Source organism: Staurois parvus, unplaced genomic scaffold (genome assembly GCF_062004578.1).
Source record: "Staurois parvus isolate SC_StPar_1 unplaced genomic scaffold, SC_StPar_1.0 ptg000339l, whole genome shotgun sequence".
NCBI classification, from domain to species: Eukaryota; Metazoa; Chordata; class Amphibia; order Anura; family Ranidae; genus Staurois; species Staurois parvus.
The window spans coordinates 481,163-504,429 of NW_028318135.1; positions in this window are offsets into that span (position 1 = coordinate 481,163).

Genomic DNA, 23,267 nt, shown 5'->3' on the forward strand with positions numbered 1-23,267 from the left:
AAAGAATGTTTGGCTGTTGTCCAGTTACCCCATAGGGAAACAAATAACAGCAGGGGCAGACTGACCATTCGAGCACTCGGGCACTCGGTCAGTAGGGGGCCCCATGAAATGCCCGTGGTACATTTTTTATAGGCTTTTTTGAGTGAGGGCAAGGACACAGGGGCCCATGATCCCCTGTTGCCCGGGGGCCCCATGAGTTGTCAGTCCTCCCCTGAATAACAGTCAGCTGTTTCCTCATTACAGGAACCTTATACACGAGCTGACAGTTGCCTTGTTTTTTTTCTGAATGAAGTGGCAGTTTACTTTCTATGGACAGTGGATCTACCACTCCTGACTCCATAGCATAAACATGCACACTTTGTGACAGCCAGCCATTAGATAAATCTGAGGGAGGTTGGATCATGCCTGCAGCCTGTAATATCAATAGCCAGCATTGGCCTAAAATAGGCTTTATAGCATCATTAAATACAGTATCATGTCTTTCCCATATAAGTACTGCTACATTTAAATACAGATGAATATTAATATTTAGTGTTTTTGTACACAATCTTATGCAATATCGAGTATTGGTCTCATTACTGTATAATATAGTTGTATTAGTAGTTATAGAAAAAATCCACATTATTTTGCTAACGACTCTTCAAGGGCTAATTTTCTAGATTCCCTAGGAATTTCTCAATTGCAGGGAATTGTGCCTGTAAATGATGCTAGATAGGACATTTTTTTCCTCCTGTGCATCTAATTTTCTAGGGGCTCTTTCACCAATCAATTGAATTATTGCCCCTACACATGACAGAACTGCAAAGTGCTGGCGTATTTCATTAAGGGGAGCAAACATTAATTACAAACCGAGCCCCACCTTTTCAACACATAAATTAAGAGCGATTGATGAGTGTACTTTCTCCATGCCTCATTGTCTACTAAGTCTAGATCATGTTATCTATTATAAACATATCAGTGATAACATTTAATGCATTATAACCGGTGCCATTAAAAATGGTCCACAGACTCTTATAGGGAAAGAAATCAACATATTGCATAGACAGATTATTAGATTAATCAAATTGAAGTTATTTGATGCCTTAACAGACACATGTCACAACTTATTTTTTAAATCCTTGCAAATCTGATGAAAAAAAAGCTCAAAAGAGCTACATGAAATCAGTTTATTAAATGTTTTATTAACATCATAAAAAGAGCACTGTAATTTTCCTATTATATCAATGTGACACGCTCCTTAAAGTGTTTTACCACTTTTGCAGCCATATAGGGGATAACATTTACTTTATGTTTGTTACATAATCACACTGAGGTAATATAACTTTAAAGAGTAACTCCACTTTTGTTGAGAAAAACATACCCCCTGAGTTATCCATGTACATAGCAGGGATTTTGACAAATCTTGTTGCAGATTCCTACCTTATTATGAAGAAATAGCTGTTTCTTTGTCTACATCCATGTGCAAAATGAATGTGAATGGGAGTGAATTTATAATTATGAATCAGCTGCTGCACTTGCAGGATTTTAATGAGGAAAGTGGCAGGGTTTGTATCCCTTTTAGATATGATTTATTTTTGTGAGTATCTCACCAAAAATAACATTTGTGTTGCAGGGGATGCCCAAAATCAGACTTGTAGCTAAGCAGACTTCTGTAAAAATCAGTAAGTCAATCACACAAGCAGGAAATGGCATATCTGAGGTCATTCCGTACACCATCTGTTTACAGAATGCCTCCAGGCTGCTATATTGCACTGCATTTTACAGAAAATGACAGTGCTGCAGACTGAAAAGGAAAGGTCATTTTTAATACGATTCAATTGCAATATGGCTTGTGTTGCAATTGTATATGCTATTTTATATTTTTCTGTATTTGCTATTTAAAATAAATAAACAAATAAATAAAATTGCTAGTTAGCTTTTTAGGTACTTTTTACTTGCTTAAAAATCCTAACAAGCTCTCCCTGCTTTATAACGTTCAGTAGGGGGCTGTGGGGTAATGATTAACCCTATCTGTACTGTGCTTTGTAGTTCTTCATTATCAGCTGTAAACTAGATTATATCCTATCAATTGTTATATGTGCTCCTACTATGGAGGCTCTGAAAATTCTGAACTAGATCCTAATGTTAGACTGGAGCTATTAGCAGCTCAGCTCTATTAGCCAAAGGGGTCAAATTGTGGTCAGGGCTGAGAGACTCTGCAAGCTAGCCTCTCTGGAATTTCCCCGTGCTCTGAGGTTGGAGCAAGGCCCTGGAGGCAGTGGGTGGATCTGAGGAGTGGCTGGCTGCAATCTTGAGGGACTTCAGCCAATCCAACAGAAGGTTTGACAAGGGTCTGGGACTCCCTTTAAAGTGTAGTAACCTGCTCAGTAGCAGGAGTATGATGAAGGGAGAGGTGTAGAGAGCAAGAGAGGAAGATGTGAGACTAGAGGAGGAAGGCTGCCAGGAGGCCTAGTGGGGAAAGGCCTGCCTGCAAGCCTGCTATTGTTGGAGAGAAGGAAAACTCCCTGGCCCTTGAGCAAGGACCACCTGAATGGCAGGGAAGGAGCAGCCCAGCTGATAGGCCTGGAAACAGCAGCCAACCAGCAAGCGGTATAGGAGAGGATTTGAGTGAGTACACCTACACGCCCCGGGCAGATATGGGAAGGAGCACTCTGGTGGGAAACCAGATTAGCCCCTTACTAGTGACTGTTCACCATTTAAAAGTACAGGAGCTAGATCCCCTACTCAGGAAAAATCTCCAGATTGCTGGGTGAAGAGGAGTTCATCTAGGGTCTGGGGTGGTACAACAAGGAAGTACTGGCTAGCACTCCAACAGAGACTGTGTGGCATAAGAAGCTTGTGAATAGTTCCAGGAAGTTTGTCAACAGTTATCGGTTCCCTTGGGCATCCTATACCCCCTCACCCTATCTCAGTTCTAATCCCCTCAATAAATAACAAAACCAAAGCTCAAGGGCTGATTTTCTGACTTTGCTGAATGCCTGGCTGTGCTGGACAATAGAGGGACCCATATTCATCAGAAACCCCTAAGAGGGTAGTGCTGCAATTATAGTTAGGACCACAGTATATACAGAGGTTACTTATTCTGGGCACTGCAGCTTATATATATATTTGCAAATGTCTGCAAACAAAACCCTCTGTTTTTAACGTAAATTGTTAGACATGGCAATTCGGTTTGTTTTGCAGACAGGCTGGTGTGCTGGGAAATCTTTTGTTTGTTTGCGATGTGCATTGCCCTTCCAAGTGCACCTTGCTGTAAAGGCCAGTTATAGGTTGGGGTGGCTACCTTTTTATTTGTACAATTGATTGAATTTGGTTCAGGGACGCAATGGGTGCCTTCACTGCCATTGTGCTATTGCTGGGCGTCTTGTGCGTCCCTGTGCCTTTAAAGAAGATTGGGCTCCCTCCAGGCACACCTACCCTTAACCTATCCATTGTTATATGTGCTTCTACTACGGAGATCTGAAAATTATAGGGTTAGGACTTCTCTCTCCCCTAGAGAGAGAAGAGAGGACCTTAGAAGCTGGTTTACCCCTCTGTCCCTTCCATCCTTAGCCAGAACAAACATTAGTACATGAGCAACCACCAGCAGGGCCTGGGACCAAGAGTCCGTTTGTTAATGGAACTGTGTTGGTCTATTGAAGCCATGTATCAACTGAGACTTTCAGTAGAAGAACCTTAACCTCATCTAGCCTCATGGTGCCTTTATTTGGAAAGAATGCTGCTCTGAAGAGTGTGGGCATAAAGCACACCGTCAGTAGAGTGAACCAAGGATCAGTCTCCTCCCACCACCCATATATAGGAGAGAGTCATCATCCAAATTCCTGTTTCGTCCAGAAGGTCAGTTCTACGTTGAGGGATGGCTTGGCTTCTCTCTATGGCCACGCGTAATGCAGCCCGTCACCTGCTACCAAATAAGTGTCTGGGCAGTGGAGGGTTTCTAGCTTAGCTTATGTTTAGGGGCTACAGAGGGTGAAACAGTTTTTTTTTTTTTTGTAATGGACAAAGTTGGCATTAAAAGACTTGCTCAGAGCAGCCTGCACACTAAAACGGTCTGTGTCATTGTGTGGGCTGTGTACCATGTGTACTGTATACTTTTTTTCTTACTTTTTATTTTCTTTTTTAAATTTACAACTCCTTTCTTTCTATGCACTGCTGGTGAGCTCTTGTGAAGTTCAGTATACTGCATTTTTCCACAACTCAATGCAACCCACCTCAAGGCAGCATTGTGGTGTGAACAGGGAAACTTTTTTTCTATGTGTTCTGGCAATAAGTCTTCATTGCTCTCTTCAGATCAACACAATTTCAACTGAATTGGCAGAACAAGCAGTAAGTCATATCCACATTAACTTTGTAATAATCTTTTGATTACATTATGTGACAAGCCAGTGCAGTCATCATAGTGGACACTGAACAAAAATGAGCAAAAAACAAGAGTGGGCCATAGCAGTCTATATATCTACTGGTACTACTGTAGTACTAAGAAGAAGCAAGCTATAGCTTTCCACAAGCCAGAAGAACAAGGTTCATTAATTGAAATGTTTATTATTGTTGATGTTGTTTTATTCACACGTAAAATATCTAAATGATCATAGTGCTTTAAAAAGTTTGTGTCGATGTTTACTTATGATCATACGGTGTGTGTGTATATATATATATATATATATATATATATAAAAATGTTCTTATTTTATTTATTACAGGTACCTATACAGCACTTTACATATATATTGTACATTCACATCAGTCCCTAAACCTCAAGGGGCGTACAATCTAAGATCCCTAACTTACATTCATGCACACACATATTAGGTCCAATTCAGACAGGATCAAATTAACCTACCAGCATGTCTTTGGAGTGTGGGAGGGAACCGGAGTACCCGTCAGAAACCCACGCAGGCACAGGGAGAACATTCAAACACCAGGCAGGTGGCGCCTTTATTTATATATATATATATATATATATATATATACATACACACATTCACTGTCCACTTTATTGGGTACACCTTTCCAGTGCCAAGAAAATATCTCCCACACAATTAGACCACCACTAGCCTGAACCATTGAAAGGCAGGATGGATCCGTGCTTTCATAACCATACCATCTGAATGTCACAGCTGAAATTAAGACTCATCCAACCAGGCAACATTTTGTTCAATCTTCTATTGTTCAATTTTGGTGAGCCTGTGTGCATTTCAACTTTCGTTTCCTGTTCTTAGCTGACAGGATTAGCACCCGATGTGGTCTTCTGCTGCTGTAGCCCATCTTCCAGTTCCATGTGTTGTGCATTCAGAGATGGTATTCTGCGTACGCTGGTTGTAACGAGTGGGTATTTGAATTACTGTTGCATTTCTATCATCTCAAACCAGTCTGCCCATTCTCCTCTGACCTCTGACATCAACAAGTCATTTTCGTCCACACAACTCCCGCTCACTGGATATTTTCTCTTTTTTGAACCAATCTCTGTAAACCCTAATTATGGTAAAATCCCAGTATATCAGCAGTTTTTGAAATACTTAGACCAGCCCATCTGACACCAACAACCATGCCATGTTCAAAGTCACTTAAATCCCCTTCTTCCTCATTCTCATGCCCGCTTTGAACTTCAGGAAGTCGTCTTCCACACGTCTAAATGCCTAAATGCATTGAGTTGCTGCCATGTGATTGGCTGATTATCAATTTGTGTTACCAAGCAATTGAACAGGTGTACCTAATAAATTGGCCAGTAAATGTATCTCTTCTCATTTTCATAACTCCTTGTTTACAGTGTCAGTTCATTCCTCTCCCATAAATTCTGCCTGCTTTTACTCCCCTTTTCTGCCCACTAAAATTCCAGACCTGCATACTGCAGCGCTAGATGCAAAGTGTTGGTGACACATAGATATGTGCGATACATTTCATAATTAATCGAAATTCAGACACAAATGTTTGTTATTCAGAAGTATCCAAATCTCCAAATCGCAATAGTAACAAATTTCAACAAATCCAAAATAAATTATTTATAACAAAAAAAATTCATTTATTTTATTTGGATGTTTGAAACATCTGAAATAACAGGACAACAAATAACAAATTATTCAGATTGATCCATTTAATTATGTTGCATTAAAATTTTTCATTGTTATAAAAAAAAAATAGACTACATAGGAAATGAAAACATATTGCAATAAAAACTGTAAGATGTAACCAAGTGAGCTCCATACGATTTTACCACCTTCATGACCAGGGCATTTTTTGCTATTTGGCACTCAATTGCATGATCATCAGGGGCAGACTGACAACTCATGGGGACCCCAGGCAATAAGAGATCATGGGGCCCCTGGGCAATAGGAGATCATGGGGCCCCTGTGTCCATGCCCACAATCAAACCACACACAAAAAAGCCTATGAAAAATCCTATGAAAGGTACCAGGGGCATCTCATGGGACCCCCTACTGACCCTGGGCCCTAAGGCAGTGTCCGCCCCTGATGGTCATAACACACTCTACACATATGAATTTTATATCATCTTTTCCACACGAGTAGAGCTTTCTTTTGGTGGTATTTTATCACCACTGGGTTTTTTATTTTTTATTATATAAATGGAAAAAGACATTTAAAAAAAAAAAACAATATTTTTTACTTTCTGCCATAAAACGTCAATAAAAAAAAAATCTAATTTCTTCATGAATTTAGGCCAAAATGTATTCTGCTGCACGTCTGCAAAAATCCCAAAAAGTGTATATTGATTGGTCTGTGTGAAAGTTATAGTGTCTACAAACTATTAATTATATATATATATATATATATACACTGGAACTTAAGCAGCTATAGACGCTATACTGGCACTGGTGGTGTTCAACGACTAGTGGGACAGTGATCAGTGCTTATACTATACACTATCACTGTGTTAATGACACTGGCTGGGAAGGGGTTAACATCTAGAGGTAATCAAAGGGTTAACTGTGTGCCTAAGGAAGATAGGAAGGGAGGGGTGGAAGGAAGGAAGGAAGGGAAGGATGAAAGGAAGGGAGTGGTGAAAGGAAGGAAGAGGATGAAGGAAGGAAGGAAAGAAGGAAGGGGTGGGTGGACGTAATGGAGGGGTGGAAGGAAGGAAGGGGTGGAAGGAAGGGTGGGTGGAAGGAAGGTAGGTGTTGGTGGAAGGAAGGTAGGTTGGACTCATATGCTCATTCATAAGCATCAGAGCTGTCGGCTGCTCTGTGTTCAATTTTCCGCCCACACATCCTCTGAAGCTGCACGAACTAGAGTGAGGGCGGACACAAGGGCTAGGCAGAGAAGATCCAGCCCCTCCTTCTCCTCCTTCCTTCTTCAATGAAGCAGCTGCAAGCCACTGGAGGGAGAGGAGACAAAGCGGCTTCCAGCTTCTTCATTGAAAGACATATAGGAGATCGCTGCTTGCCACTGCTGCACAACAGATCATACCTGATCGTTCCATTTCTTTCCTGCTCTCCCCCCCCCCCCCCCGCTGTGTGCTCCTCAGTGCCCAGCCCCTCCTCCTATCCACCGCACCAATAGGAGACTGGGCACTGACGAGCACACAGCAGGGGGGTATGAAAGAAATGGCACGATCAGGTATGATCTGTTGTACAGCGGTGACAAGCAACAATCTCCTGTAAGGCTTTCAATGAAGCAGCTGGAAGCCGATTCTCCTCCTCTCCCTCCCGTGTCTTTCAGCTGCTTCATTGAAAGCCATGCAGTAGATAGCTGCTTGTCACCTCCCCCACTGCCACCCCTCCCACACACCGCTAGTCCCAGTGCTGCTGGCCCTCACCTTATTTCCACTCGCCCAATGCGAGTGGGTGAGTGGAAATTTTGAGGGCTGTTATAAGTTTTAATAGTGAAATGAGATGATGATTCCTCCTTATTGTGTTTGGGTTGGATCGTGGAGGTTGATCCATCAGAATCTCTGAATCATAACCTAACAAATTAATTCAAATTAATTTTGTTGCATTTGTTCTTTTAGATCCATTTTGGGTTTTTTTTGCATTAACATTTTTCATTATTAAAAAAACCCCCTGAAAAACAGTTAATTCCATGTCTCACTGTGGGTTGAGCTAGCAGAGATGAGTTCAATCAGAATCAGAAATGGAAAAAAAAATGCACATTTCTAATGACACACTCTTCCAATGAATTCTCCATATTATTGAATAAACAAATAAATAAACTGGGCATACAAATGCAAGATAATACCACACTTGTTAAGACCAGTAAATCTCAGCACTGGAGTCTCTAAAGAATAGAAGAGGTCTTCCACTGGATTGTTTGATCAGTGCCCACCCATAATAAAATATCAGTTGCAAGTGTAGCTGGCCTTTTGTCCTAGTTGCTCACATATATTTTAAACAGATAAAACAAATTTACAAAAAAAGATGCGTAATGTAAATGGTCATGAATATAGAATTATTTCCTATTTAATGGTAGGGCATTCATGGAGGTGGAATAGAAGAGGGCTTTGTCAATATTAGACTATTGCTTCCAGACTGGGTATCTGAAGGAAATATTTCTAAATGTGGAGTTTAAATGTGAATTGACCTTACTGAGAATCATCTGTGCTTTGTGCCCTGCAGAAATCTCTGTGGTTAAGCACTCGCCCCAATGTTGAATAATTTGCAATGTAAAAACACCGCACTGCCTGTCAGCACCAGTATTAAAAATGGATTCTCCACAATGTTGCTTAAAAGAAAGTGCTTGTTTTTTCAATAACATGAGGTAATATTGCACATGATGTATGACTTTGATAATAGTTGAGGTTAATGATCTTCAGCTAGATCACAAAGAAACTAATTTCATAATACATGATAGAATGAATCATGTAACGGCGCAGTATATACATTAAAGACAATGATCTTTTTGGCATGCTAAATGGTAAAATAAAAAGCACTTTTAGTAAGTTATTTGATTAATTGGTCTGCCCTTTTAGTTATTTACCATGATAAAGTAAAATTCGCTTAAGACGGTCACTTTGTAAGCCATTTTTTAGGCATGCACTAGCTGTGCTCTGGCTCCATTGCTTGGATAGGAGATCATATAATGCCTTTGTTAAAAGTCACTGCTCTCTGTATTTGTCCACTCCATTTCTCAATTTTACACCATTATCCTTCCATGTGTCAGCTCAAGACAAATGCCTTTATAGATTTGGGCTTAAGGGGCAGCATAGGGGGTGAGTATTTCCCTCTATGTAGACCACCCTGGCCTGTGACACTGGACAAATGTAGCTGTCTAAGATATTGCAAATGATTTGGGAACAGTTTCAAGTTATTTTATGATATATTAATATTATCGTTATATATGGTTATCTTCTCACTTGGTTTGCATGTATTCCTGTGGGTGCTTTAGTTTTAACTTACATTCTAGAGAGGAGGTTTGGGTTTAGTTCTACCATTAGTTCAAAGTGGGCTCTGCTTGTTAGTTGTTTGATGACCTGCTAAAATAATGCGAGATTTAGCTGCCATAGTAAGCAACTGAACGTAATGCACTTGCTGAGCTGTGAACTTGGGTCAATTGATCTAGAAGGGCCAATAAGGGGAACTATTGGGTAAGCCAGTCATCTTGTAAAATGTGGGGGTGAGAAAAGGGAAGGGTTTTTACACCTTAATGCTGCTGCTATCCACTTTACATCCCAGGCCTTTCCACATGAACTACAGTGATAACAATCAGCATACTGCTTACTTGTTTACAATTGTTTTTTCATAGCCTGCCACTGCCCACATGAAAATAGACTGCATGTGCTTTTTCAAAGGGCACATTTATCCAATGTTGCTATCTGTTAGTTGTGTTTTCACAGCCTCTTTACAACCTGTATCTGTCCACCTGCACTACAGTAATAACAGGCTGCATGTTTTTTTTACAGTTTATATTTCCAGTTTGTTGCTGGTGGCAATTGTTTTTAATGGAGACAACAGTGGGTTATGTCTGTGCAGTGTGCATTACCACAGAGGCTTATAGCTTCCTTTGGAAGAGCTTGTGACAAGGGAGTTGACAAGAAGATTGTGGGAGAATGGGGCAAAGCATTGTCACCCCATAAAAGAAGGACAAACAAAGACATTTATATCAGTATCAGCGGCTGTTATATTCATGAAAGCTAGCCTTTCAAATAAAAATAGGCTTTTTATATGGTTTATACTTTATATATAATATTCATATTGATTTCATCAGTAACATCTGCAGTGGCTGATTGGTAGCCATCTGTGATCCAGGTCTTATTGACTTTAAAAGTCAACTTTTGGGTTACAAATCCCCCTGCTGTGGTGAAGGCCCTCTCTGACATGATACATGCAGCAAGGCAGGCTAGTACCTTAGGAACATATTGGGCCACCTCCAGCAAAAGCGGGACATCCTCGTTATGCTGTCCTACTAAAGGTTAGCCAATAGCTAGCTAACAAAACTGACAGAAGCAGTGTTGTGTTTCATTCCAAAACTGAATTTACTTCTGTGAATAGTTCTGTAAAACTGCAATACAATCCCATAAACTGAAGTTACAATATACTTGTATATGTCTCTTCACGAATGCATACAATGAACACATTGTTTTACAAACAGCTACCTACAAATCACATTAAATATATTCAAATGTGATCTAGCTATGTGTGTGACATTAACAAATACAATGGATGAACTTACAGGCATATGTGTATCAAGGGAGGAGGGAGGCCTTCACTGGTGTGTCCTTCTGGAAGCTAAACTGGTCCAGACTGATGTGTGAGTAAAACTTCCTGTTTCCTGCTTCAGGATTTCGACAGACTTAGATTGCAGTGAACCCCCAATAGGTGGCTCCCTACTCAACACAATGATGTGAATACAGAACACTTATAGTCCATGTATATATGAAGTGTTACAGCCTTGCCATCCCTGTCTTTGTTTACTTGACCAGCTCAAGGATGACCTTAGGAGAAAAAAAAAGAAATAATTAGAAAAATCAAAACTATAATATATTATAATTAAACCAAAAAAACAAAAATATTTCCCCTCCTATAACCTAGAGGTCTCAGTTTGGGTGAGCATAATAGACATGCACCGTGTTTCTTACTTTTGGTCCATGTTTTTTCCAAACAACAGAAGAAGTGATATCTGTTTTACTGTTGTTCTGTACACATTGGAGTGTGTAGAAGACAGTGCTATCCAGGGGCGGACTGACAACTCATGGGGCCCCCGGGCAATAGGGGATCATGGGGCCCCTGTGTCCTTGCCCAAACTCAATAAAGCCTATGAAAAAGGTACCAGAGGCATCTCATGGGACCCCCTACTGACCCCGGGCCCTTGGGCAGTGCCCGAGTTTCCAAATGGTCAGTCCGCCCCTGGTGCTATCTATTGCATACTGGAGATTTTGGACTTTGCCTATGAATGGTGTTCATATATTCTATGTTCTGTATTTTGTATCTCAACTGTGTATATATCATACAATTTATTAACAATTTTTGCACTTATAAATTTGCATTGAAATGGGTTTGTTTAACTTGGAATAATAGAAAAGGAGTGCCCGATGTCCAAAAGAATGCACTTTTGATGGTAGATTAAGAGGCATTTATTGAGAGTAACAACAAGTATATCAAGCCAACGCATTTTGGAAGACTCTCCCTTCTTCAGGGCTGTTGCTGTACCTGGAGTGATAACTGGCATGGGAATGTTTCTCATTTAATAATGTGCAGCAACAGCCCTGAAGAAGGGAGAGTCTTTGCTTCGTGTTGGATTGATGTACTTGTCTTTACTTTCAATAAATGCCTCTTAATCTGCCATCAAAAGTGCATTATTTTGGACATTGGGTGACCTTCTTTTTTACTATTCCAATTATACGTGTGGAAACGACCTCAAGGCCGAACCAGAAAGGCAGAAGCCCAAACCCGAAGAGTGCTAACTGCCAATATCCCCCACTGGGTACAACTGACTGGAGGGAACATCTCCCTACCCACCCACACAACCACCCACCTATGACCAGTGACTGATCCAGACAGTCCAGCGCAGTCTTCAGCAAAAACATGAGTTTAATTAAGACTGTTTTTTGCACAGAGGAGCAGGGTATTTGTTTTGTATTTGGTGCTGCACAATTTTTAAAATTATTTCTTCCTATTACATCTGAAAATGTAAATATAGAAAATAGTGACTGTGGGCAGGGAAATGGCAGAGTTCCACATGCAGAACATCTGCCTCTTACTTTAGGAGTGGTGCTTTGTTGCACGTTACTTTTCCAGATGTATGTGCTGACCTGCTGAAAACAAAGGACAGCTTTGCCTGTGTCAGCAAGTGTACCTTCTAAAGCCCTAAAATAAAAAAAGTCTCTAATAAAGGAAAAAGTAAACATACAGCCCCCCACCAAAAAAAAGAAACCTTGTTTGGGAAAGTGCTGTTTGCAGCTAGGTCTGGCTAGTTTAAAAATCAATTTTAAGAAGATCATTGGCATGTTGGTCAACAAAGGAAATCCTGCCATTATCAGGGAAAAAGGTTTCCTGCAGCACCTACTCAAAGTTCTGAACTTTGTATGAGTATCCCCAGTATAAACTCACCTGGGGACAACTTTGGGAGTTTGGGTGGGATGAAATGTCCCCATTGAAGCCTGGCCCATTTCCTGCTACTCTTCAATGCCCACACCTCAACCCCCTTCCTCTTATTCCTTTTCTGCCTACTGCTGCCTTACTGTATTACACTGCCACTGTGGTGTAGCACAGGCCACCAGGAAGGTGGAGATGGTGAAGAAGGAGAAAGAGATGAAGGTGGAGGTGAAGGGGGAGAAGATGCAGGAGTAGGAGGGATAATCAGTACATACTATTTCCACACACAGCACCTCTACTCTCCATTTAGAAATGATTTGAAGAAGGGTGGGTAACCTATAACCCTAAAATTCTATGCTTAACCTTTTGCTGCTGCCTGACTTTCCCCTTGGCTGTAGAATTGCCTCCCTCCATTTGCTGCTATTTACCCCTCAAATTGGCAGACAGCCTATGGATATAGGTGTGTAAACTGCAGCTATGCCTCCAGTACCCGGTCTATAATTAAATAAAAATATATAACAAAAGAAATATAGCTGGCCGCTGAGTTCCTGGGAGGAGAAAGACTATCTGGCAAAGCAGAGAAAGTGTAGACTAGCCTGGCCTCTGCTGTGAGCAGCCCCACATCAATACAAAAAGAATAAAAAAAAAAATAAAAATAAAATATATATATATATATATATATATATATATATATATATAAATAAACAAATAATAATAATTTGTGACTCTGGAGAAACCCAGGCTAATGTTTTCCACAAAAATAATTAAATAATTTAGCAAAGTCCTAGAATTGCACACAACTTCCAAAGGGTAAAATTAACTTTACTGTTTAGCATATGCATTTTCTCAGACACTCCATTTAATACCCTCCCACTGAGATTTTTCACCCCAAGTGTTGTGAGCACCAATGTGTCAAACTAGAATTTTACTCAGTTTTCCAGGTAAAGATTGGAGAGAGAAAGGAGTCCTGTCAAGTGGTCGCTTTGTTGTCTGCTGAGAGCTACATTCTAAATTACACAGAAGTTCTTTCAAAACTTTGCACATTTGTTTTACATGAGTGGCATGATAAATCCCCTCTCTGCTTCTAGTTTCAGAAAGTTTCCCTGTCTGATGAAGCAGAGAATACCAAAATAATCCCAAAGTTCTCAGTTGTCCCACAAACCAGTGGAGATATTGAGATGAGAACAAGAGCACCAATTGTTCCTGCACCAGAGGCACTTGTGCCCAGCGGTGACCCAAATGCTAAACTCTTAAACACTTTTGAGAAGGTATATTGCTTGATAAATTCTGTAGTTGAAACGGGGTATGCATATCGAAAGCTGTGCTTGTTCTCAGGAAAGATCCCTGTCCCATCTGGGGGGGAATATTTTGAGATGTGGATGGATCAACCCTCCCCAAGTGTGGGATATTCCTGAGGTGCAGAAGAAGCAGGGAAACATTTAAAGCTTAAGAGAACCTGCTTAAGAGGACCTGCTAGAGAAGTGATACACAAATTAAACTTCGGAAAGCAAGACTGTATGTCTTCAAATTAAATTAAAGCACTATACTCTGAGTTTGAAAGGATAGAAAAGCTTTCTGACTTAATGTACAAGTCTGAATAGAGTAATCAGTAAAAAGGAGAGAAACTATCCAACTACTGTATATTGATCCAATGGATAAGATCTTACTTCAGATTATTGAAATGAAAGGGATAGTTCTCAGATCCACTGACAAAGTATGGTCAAGTTCTGCAGGGAGTACAATAAAACTATCCCATAATCTTGAAATTTCTGCTGAAAGGTTCCAGAGACCCACCTACTTGTTGTGGATTAGAGATATAAATCATAAAACCGGAATCTTTGTTGGGAGAGAAGAATCAAGAATTTCCCACTATTATATAACCACCTCCAGAGAAGGAAAAGATTTTGCAGTGCCTTGCTTAGTTGGGAGAAGAAGAATCTGTTTCTGAATCAGACTCTAAAACATCAGGGGAGGTCATGCATCTAGCTCAAGCCTACACTGAGATGCATGATAAATCCCCTCTCTGCTTCTAGTTTCAGAAAGTTTCCCTGTCTGATGAAGCAGAGAATACCAAAATAATCCCAAAGTTCTCAGTTGTCCCACAAACCAGTGGAGATATTGAGATGAGAACAAGAGCACCAATTGTTCCTGCACCAGAGGCACTTGTGCCCAGCGGTGACCCAAATGCTAAACTCTTAAACACTTTTGAGAAGGTATATTGCTTGATAAATTCTGTAGTTGAAACGGGGTATGCATATCGAAAGCTGTGCTTGTTCTCAGGAAAGATCCCTGTCCCATCTGGGGGGGAATATTTTGAGATGTGGATGGATCAACCCTCCCCAAAGTGTGGGATATTCCTGAGGTGCAGAAGAAGCAGGGAAACATTTAAAGCTTAAGAGAACCTGCTTAAGAGGACCTGCTAGAGAAGTGATACACAAATTAAACTTCGGAAAGCAAGACTGTATGTCTTCAAATTAAATTAAAGCACTATACTCTGAGTTTGAAAGGATAGAAAAGCTTTCTGACTTAATGTACAAGTCTGAATAGAGTAATCAGTAAAAAGGAGAGAAACTATCCAACTACTGTATATTGATCCAATGGATAAGATCTTACTTCAGATTATTGAAATGAAAGGGATAGTTCTCAGATCCACTGACAAAGTATGGTCAAGTTCTGCAGGGAGTACAATAAAACTATCCCATAATCTTGAAATTTCTGCTGAAAGGTTCCAGAGACCCACCTACTTGTTGTGGATTAGAGATATAAATCATAAAACCGGAATCTTTGTTGGGAGAGAAGAATCAAGAATTTCCCACTATTATATAACCACCTCCAGAGAAGGAAAAGATTTTGCAGTGCCTTGCTTAGTTGGGAGAAGAAGAATCTGTTTCTGAATCAGACTCTAAAACATCAGGGGAGGTCATGCATCTAGCTCAAGCCTACACTGAGATGCAAAGTTTACTGGCCCAAGCAGCGAAGGCTCAATTGAAGATGCAGAAGACAGCGGTTCAGGTGGTTCAGACTTAGGTGGGGATCAGGGGCGGACTGACCATTAGAGCATTCGAGCACTGCCCGAGGACCTGCGGTCAGTAGGGGGCCCCATGAGATGCCCCTGGTACCTTTCATTGGCTTTTTCATAGGCTTTTTTGGGTGTGGGCGAGGACACAGGGGCCCCATGATACCCTATTGCCCGGGGGCCCCATGAGTTGTCAGTCCGCCCCTGGTGGGGATGCAATAATCCCTTACTGATATTCAAAAGGCTGTAAATGCCCTAGTTTCAGAAATAATGGCATCATCAGAGGCTCATTTGGCTAGCAACAGCTTGCCGATAAGAAATGTTTTTGCTGTAGATGAGTATGTCGCTATGAATGACAGTGTTCATTCTCACAGGAAAATAAAAAGGAGCTAGTTGAATTTTTATTTGTTAGGAGCTTTATAAAAACTAACATTCCAAGAACCACCCATACTACTTTGAACCCTGCAACTTCAGCTAAGGGAGGTAGAGAAAAATTAATTGTTTGCTTCAAATTCACTTAAGTGGATCAGAGATACTAAAAGAGTAGCTCAAAGAGTGTCTTACTTGTAAGGCAGGCAACAGGATATTCAGGAGAAATTTCCACCCCCAAATGAAGTTTGTATCCTGTCAAAGCACAAATCACAGGACTTCTAGTAAAATAAAGAGAGAAAGCTTGCACAGGAGTCCAGTGGGACCTTCTAGTCTATTGTTGGTGGTGTTAATAAAGTGTATAGTTTGTAACATTTCAGTAAAGTTAAAAAAGAAAAATACAAGGCACCACCCTTCACTGCCGCTACAATCCGGACACCAGCCCACATACTAAAAAAGAGGGTTTTAGCATGAGGGCTAGAGTGAATGAGCTGTCAGGCCTGGTTCACATCTATGCAATCTGCTGCAGGAAAAAAAGCTCCTGGCCCTATCCAAAAACGCAGTGGCTGAAAACACATAGATGTGAATCCGTCCCATAGGAAACCATGTTAAATGGACTGTAGTGAAAAAAAACACTAAAAAAAACCATAGGTGTGAACTCAAGAAGAGGAGTAGGGGAGTGCATCTGGCTCAATCAGCTGTTTGCATGTTTAACCTGAGATCTTGCTATTAGGTCTGTAATCACAGTTCAGCTGTAAGCCGGTAGTCTTGAGTATTAGATTACAAACAGTTAAATATAACATATGTACATAAACAGCATAAATGAGTACACCCCTTTTGAAAAGTAAGATTTTAATCAATGAACACAAGAACAATTTTCAAAGTTTTGACAAAACTAGGTTTTATAGAACATTTGTTTAGCTCATTATATGAGCTAAACTAAGGGTAATAATATTACAAAATCTTCAGTTTTACTCAAATTAGTTGATGAAAAAACTAATACACCCCACAACAAAAACTACTATATCTAGTATTTTGCATGACCTTCATGATTGGTAGGACAGCACCAAGTCCTCTAGGCATGGAATTAACTAGTTGGTGACATATTGCAACATTGATCTTTTTCCATACTTCAAGAATGTCATTTTTTAGAGCCTGGATTCTGGATGGAGAGTGATGCTCAACTTGTCTCTTCAGAATTCCCCATAGGTGTTCAATGTCAGGAGACATACTTGGCCACTGAATCATTTTAACCTTGTTCTTCTTCAGAAATGCAACACTGGCCTTAAATGTGTGTTTTGGATCACTGTCATGTTGGAAAAGTGCACGATGGCCAAGGGCACAGAGTGATGATAGCATCTTCTCTTTCGATATAGAGCAGTACATTTGTGAATTCATGATACCATCAATGAAGTGCATCTCCCCAACACCAGCAGCACTCATGCAGCCCCACAGAAGGACACTGTCACCACCATGCATTTTCCTTTGTACTCCTCATCTTTGCAACACCATACAATTTTTAAGCCATCGGTTCCAAAAACATTTATCTTGGTCTCATCACTCCAGAGTACAGAGCATGGGCCATGGAAAATTCTAGACGGGCTTTTTTGTGCACGGGCTTTAGGAGAGGCCTCTTTTGTGGACGACACCCATGCATGCCATTCCTCTGCAGTGTACGCCATATTGTGTCACGGGAAACAATCACCCCAGTTTGACTTTCTACTTCTTTAGCTAACTTCATTGAACTTTCATGGTGATTTTCTTCAACTCTTCTCATCAGAAGACGGTCCTGTTGAGGTGTTAACTTCCGTTGACAGCCTGGATGTCTCTGTGAGATGATTGAAGTTCCATCTTTGTTAAAGTTTTGTATCACTTTTGCTACAGTATTTTGACTGATAGGTGAAGCTTTGCTGATTTTCTTGCAGCCTTCACCTTTCTTGTGTAAATAAATTATTTTCTTTCTCAAGCCTTGTGACATTTCTCTTCCATGTGGTGTCATTGTTGACAGCATAAAATGGGAAGGGGTTTTCTTTATTAAGTAACGCCCTTTTATAATCAACTGTCTGCTGGACACCTGTTTAATGAATAATTAGACTCACATGTAGTTGAATTCTTGTTAATTAGGATTGTGTTGTCTACAATTTAGCTTAGCTCCTAAGGCTGGCCATACATTATACAATTATCTGCAGATTTTCTGCCCAATTTCCTTTAGATTTACCTTCAACTATGTAGTGCAAGGGCCTGCCTAATTGGATACAACTGAAAGTGTTGTTTAGGTTTGTCCTCCTATTATATGGTTTTTGGTAAATCTAAACCAAAAATCTGCAGATAATTGTATAATGTATGGCCAGCCTTAGACTTTCATTGGAGTGTATTAAATTTTTGCAATATGGTTTTCAATTAATTTGTTAGGAATTATACATTTTTGTGTGTGCAAATGAACAAATCTTGTTTACAATCAATGGCCTGAATTTTGTAGTATAGTGTCCCATAGAAAATGTTGATTCTGAAAGGAAAGGTTTTCTGACAAATCTGTTGGGGTGTACTCATTTATGCTGAGCACTGCTCTTTAGCTTTGCTCTTAAGACTTTCATTGGGGTGTATTCATTTTTGCAACATGGTCTTGAATGAATTTTTAAAGAAAAATAGTTTTTTGTGTGTGCAAATTAACAAATATTGCTTGCAAACAATGGCCCACATTTGTGGGAGTACTTTGTGGTATAGTGTCCCATATAAAATGTTGATTCTGAAAGGAAATTAAAGGTTTTTTGACAAATCTGTTGGGGTGTGCTGAGCACTGTATATATATATATATATATTTATTTATTTAATGTTCCATGAATTGCTAGTACTGCTGAGAAGATGGATAATATTAAGTAATTATAATGAATTGCAGAAACCCACCCGGAAGATAGAAGGGAGAGTCCTTCTGTGTTACTAGATGGAGTGTATTTTGAAAAAAAAATCTTTAGTTTAAGCTTTGGTTAAAAAATTTGCTGTATATTCCAAGTTGATTTACTTTCCATACTTGCTTTGAGAAATGTCCTGCATATAATGAAACACTAAAGTCAAATTTGCATAGAAGTATACATGTCTGACTCCGTATGGTAATGTGCACAAAAAGATATGTATCTTGAGACCAGTGGCTTGAACATTGCCTAGGTGCATAATAATTGCAGCAGAGAGAGGGAAGCAAGATTTGAGATGGATGAGATCCGTATTTGTTGAAAGTGGTGACACAGAGGATTAACAGCATGTAGAAAGATGGGTTCCTGTGTTTTAAAATTGTTTGGAAGCCAATTGAAGGTTGACAAATTAGTCTAGACAACCATCCATCGTTGCTGCCTATGGCGAGACTAGAATGGCAAGAGAACGAAAAGACAATACTTGAGATCAGAGTCTCAAAGAGCTGAATTGCTTAATTGACTTTTCCCACCTAAACCTTCAAATAGACCCCAGTTTTTAACATTCCTCAAGCAACATGAAATATTCTGATCTACTTCTGTTGGCTTGTGCAAAATCCTTAAAGGGTTGAAATCTTAGTATACACACATAAATGCCTGTAAACACTCATAAACATGCATGTGCATAAATTTGTAGTCATTCATTGCCATGAAAGAAGGACTGTATGAGCCTAATTGCTGTACACAACCAAACGTGCCAATGTGCAAGTACTTTAGGTGTGTATTTTATGCAGGATCTTCTGCTAGCTCTGCCAGCAAGAACCTGCTTTTCCTGCAGAAAATACGCATATGCCTGTGTGAATTAGCCCTAAAGTGTAACTATGTAACTCAAAAAATAAATTGAAGGAGTTTTCAAAGAGCAACGAAGGCTGGGTGTGCACAGCGAAAGAAGGGGCCTTTCAAAAGTCTTACAGCTGCTCCCACAAAGCCTTAGATAGACCCCTCACCTACATGGTGCAATTCTCTCCTTGAAAGAATTTCCTTTTTTTTTCTATAGAAAAGTGAAATCCATATGTTTTGGATAGAGTTCTCTTTTATTTCTGGTAATATGTGTGGCTTAAGATATGAAAATGTCCTATCCTAAAATCTATTTTCAAATAGCTTCCTTTTAATTATTGGTTCATTTCCAGTCCGAGTCCATCGTGACTCGGTCAGGTGAACAATTCCAGTAATTAAGTAATTAATCAAAAGAGATAAACAATGGTATGTCATTTTCTTCAGGAACACAAGAGCAATTTTGCTTCATTAAACTGAAACACTACTGTGCTTTCTCCTTGTCTTTATCTATTTTCTACTGTTTTTTTTCCCCACTACTTGTCTCGTTCTTGTTTTATGTCTTGGTAGCTAGCAAGTTATGCTTGTAATTTATGGTGAGAATTGAGCATGAACAAATCACAGAATATTTTCATTGATTACCCTAAATTGTCTAATCTCCGGTATGTTTTTAAGAGTTGATTGGGTGGTATTTACTGATTGCTTTAGTGTAATTTAAAAATCAATCAATACTTACAATGGGCTGCTTGAAGATAAATCCACTGTAATGTTGCATAAAAGCAGAAATATCAGTCAGCGAATCTGTTTTCAATGAGATTTGTGGGACGCTCTAATACATAAAACAAAATGTCTGGGAGCTTTATTTGTGTAGCATATCATTTGAAAATTGCTCTCTGTAGCATGGCATTCTGTTGTTATTATATTGTTGACTTAAGTTAATTTTCCACTGCTAAAATGAACATATTTCACTACAATAAAACTGTAACAAACCACAAAGAATGGGCATACTTGAAGTTTAAAGGCTTTTCTCTACCCAATAACATCCATGTATAATAGCCAGAATTACCATAACATCAATTGTTCTTATAGCCACCTACCATTCTGAAGATTTATAGGGCTTTTTTTGTAATGAAAATGCATTTTCAGTGTTCAGAATGAATATATATATTTCTTAAGGCATAAACATCACTTGATCTATGAAAATGAAAAACAGGGATTTTGTTTGTGTGGTCTGATGTGATTTCTAGAGATTAATTGTATAGTGTTTTTAAAATAATCTTGGTTGGGACACGGTTTTAACAACAGCTTTCTGCTATACAGTATAGCATTTATCGTAGTGTTAGTTTCCAAATATGTGACATCAAGGGCTCATGTGCCCACCTATGTATAATAATAATAATACAGTAATTGGATATCTTGAAGGAGACCCAGTCTGGTAACGGAGACAGGGAGAACTGCTGCAGGAGTACGCATAGTGCACATATGTAGAGATTGATGCATGTACCAGCAGTAGCTTTCCAAGCTAATGTCAAGTCAAATCCCAAGCAAATCTGAGAGGCAAAATACCAACATTTTCTGGCCTGCACCTTCCTATTTGTCCATCGCTATGCAATTAAACCTTGCAATTGAAATGTGAAGGATAGCAAGGGATGGGAAAGTTTTGGCTCTGTCTGAAAGATGCTTTAGCTATCAGAACAGCCTGAGATTTTGCTGTGACAAGAGGGTTTTGGAGTTTTCTGCAGGTACTGTATGTGGTACTATGCACTATATGACATTTCTAGATGTTTGCATTTCACACCTGCAATGGCTTCCCACTCTTTAAACAGCAATTATATTTCAGCTTTGCTTGCATACATAAAACCATTAGTGTGTGCTGTTTTTTTACTTTAGCCTACAATATAACTCTATTGAAACTCTCATGTGAGCGTATATGTAAAAGTATCAATATTTTTTCAGTAATAACCTCATATGGTCAAATGTTCCTCCAAGCTGCTCCCAAACAACTCTCTTTGCACTACAAATGTACAGTATATATAGAATTCCTCAAACTGAAAATCAAGGAAGCATACATATACTGTACTATCTATCTATCTATATATATATCTATATATATATATATATATATATATATATATATATATAATGATAAACACCTGGTATTTTGTCCTCTGGCCCTGTAGCCCACTGTTATTGTTTACCACCCAAGGCTAAAGATAAAGAGAGAAGTAAGGCGGCTCAATGGTCAGCAAGACTTCCTTTAACATCTTTGAATTCTATTCCATTAATTACAAAATAAGCCTTGAATTTGTATGTGCCAGTCATGTTTATATCGATCTCTTCTGGGTAAATGTGTATGTCTACCTGAGAAGGAAAGATGGTGGTACAGCTATCAGGCCTTTGATGGGGAATATGTTTATTTTTGTCTGTAAAAGTGTATGTGGGACAGAATCAAAAAAAAACACATATTGCAAAAAGGTTTACCAAATTAACTAAAATGTAACACAACTTTCCAGTGTGTTTTGTCTTAAAGAGGAACTGAACTCTCTAAGATGTGTTAAAAAAAGCAGGTGTGGATAAAGGTCTAGTCACCAGTCTTGCTCATGGTCTCCCAGACAAAAGGTACGTTTTGGGTAGGGTAGTGCCTAGGTACAATTAACATTTCTCAATTTTCCCTATAACATAGCAAATCTTCACTTTTTTTCACTCAGTTCCACTTTTAAGTGTCCTTTATATTGTTATTTCCCTGATGTAGATTTTCCCTTATCACATCTCTATAGAAACTGTTTTCACTGTGACAGCAAGAGATGGGAGTTCTGTCTAATGGAGCAACACATAACAGTAAAAACCCAACTGGGGGGAGTCTTTAGCCCTCTATAAGCACTGAGTTGTGACTTGGAGCTTACATAGGACATTCTGCCTTTGCACTTGGTGGCTGTTTTGACCAGTGTAGAACAGAGGGAAAGTATGTGTGTGTATATGGTAGGACTGATATTTAAAGTAAACCTGTTGCTGACAAGAGCTCAGATTTGTTTTATAACCAGTAATGCAAATCTGCTTGTTGGTGAAAATCTATCACATAAATGAATAAAAGAAGCATGTTATTATTTTTAAATGGTACAGTATTTCATAGAAATACATTAACTTGTAGCTAGCAGAGCAACTGTCTGATGTCTATGGTGACAGACAGCCGTCTTGGGCAGCGTTGGTCATAGAGGTTAGAAAACGTGTTCTGAACAACACTGATCTTATATAAGTAGAAAGGTTGCACTTATATCATAAATCAATCAAAAACTTATATTGTGAAATAAATAATCAAATAAAAATAAAAGTGCACAAAAAAAAAGTCTCTGATTTCTTTCAAACGATGTGAAAAAAGTTCATCACCTTAAAGTGTACCAATCCACCACCAGTAGAAATGAATAAACTCACCAGAGCATATTGCTACTAATATTATAAACTAGCAATTTTCACTTTTGCTCTGGGAGCAATGATCTGCAGACAGGTACCACGGCAACAGGACTCTCCAATATGCTCTTCAGACAGGAAACCCCAGGCAACAAGACTCTCCTAGTATATCCAACTCCTCTTAGCTTTGGGAGCAATGCTCTGCAGGCTGGAAACTCCGGCAACAATCCAACTCCTCTTACATAGGCTCAGAAGGGA